The sequence below is a fragment of the Notothenia coriiceps genome, unplaced genomic scaffold, assembly GCF_000735185.1.
Source record: "Notothenia coriiceps isolate Sejong01 unplaced genomic scaffold, NC01 NC01_scaffold00024667, whole genome shotgun sequence".
In the NCBI taxonomy this organism is placed as follows: Eukaryota; Metazoa; Chordata; class Actinopteri; order Perciformes; family Nototheniidae; genus Notothenia; species Notothenia coriiceps.
The window spans coordinates 3,274,801-3,276,172 of NW_011357368.1; the positions used below are offsets into that span (position 1 = coordinate 3,274,801).

Sequence of the window (1,372 nt, forward strand, 5' to 3'; positions counted from 1 at the left end):
GTTCTGCGCTAACAGCCGGGGCTTCGCAGGACCGGAGAACCTTAATATTTAATAAACTATGAATATTTTATATCCATATAACGGTAAAAAACTAATTTAACTGATCTTTTTCATTTGTTTTCTTTAAAAAAAACACACATTGCTAACAATGACCCTGTGGTGACACCATATTGTGGACCATAATTCACCTTGCTTGTTGTGTTGCTACACGGACCCTTTAATGGGAACACCTGTAGCGTTAGCTATTCTGTCCTGCTAGCTTGTCATGCAGAGCAGACGTGTATTACCTTCTGGATGTTAACCTATAATAAAGAGTGGAACTCCATTCTAAACACACCGCCTCCGACTCCCTTTCCTCGGCACCACAACCCTCTGAATTAGCCCCGAGCGAAAAATGCTAACCTATTACTGCACCGAAAATCACTCGTAGCTCCCTTATTACTTATCCTAGCTGCACATCCAACACATGGTTTATGTCGCAAAGACACAGAATCTAACGGTGCCCACCTCAACACTGAAAGATACAAACTCGCGACGTTATCAACAAAAACGTACATCAAAACATGCGGCGCTAGGTAGCCTAAAGCGTTAACATACTTACCTTGGTTTTGTCTGGTCAAAACTGGTCTTCAATGGCATTAAAACGATAAAAACGATGCTGTAGTTAATCCATAGGTTAATATCCAATGTGACTGTGTCCCCTTTGAAATGTTCTGACAATCTATAAGCAATAAAACTGCAATTCCGTTTTCAAACATCAGAGCAAGCCATTCCTACGCTCTGTAGCAAGATTGAATACGCAAAGACACCACCTTTTTTTATTAACATGAGTGTGTGCGGGACCAGAGCCCTAGGGCTCTGTGCGGGACGATTTCCCTTTGATTCTATTGGCTCTAACGGTCAGAAAGAGATTTCTAATGTCAAAATCGAGCAAGGGGGGCCAGAGATAAGGAAAATCCATCCAAATTAAGAGGTTTTTTTTTGCTAAATCTGTCTAAAAAGGTCAAATATCACTTGTTTTACATCAATCTTGATACAGGGTACTTATTTGGATTCCTAAAGCTTTTAGTCTACTAACCCATCATCCAAGGATAGTTTTCACTATAAGTACAAAATATATTTTTTGGACGGACACTATAATTTACATTTTTTTACTATGTTCAATCTGAATTTTCTTTAAAATAAAAAACATCTATTTTGATTCTGACTTTTCTACATCCAACTCACAGGTTTATCATTACTTTGAGAAAAAAGATTATTAATTTAACCCTTTTAGAAGGGAAGATATGGTCATTTGTTCTGGGAATGTCATATGTCCTGAAAAACTGGCTTGAGGCTTAACAGGTTAAAATGTTTTCAACTGTTTTTGTCG

At 38.1% G+C, this 1,372-nt stretch overlaps 1 protein-coding gene across 1 annotated transcript in view; it reads left to right on the forward strand.

Annotated features, from left to right (window-relative positions):
* The window catches only part of LOC104955201 (green-sensitive opsin-like), a 3,778-nt gene that overhangs the window by 1,097 nt on the left and 1,309 nt on the right, over positions 1–1,372 (forward strand). The gene's annotated exons all lie outside the window — the stretch shown is intronic.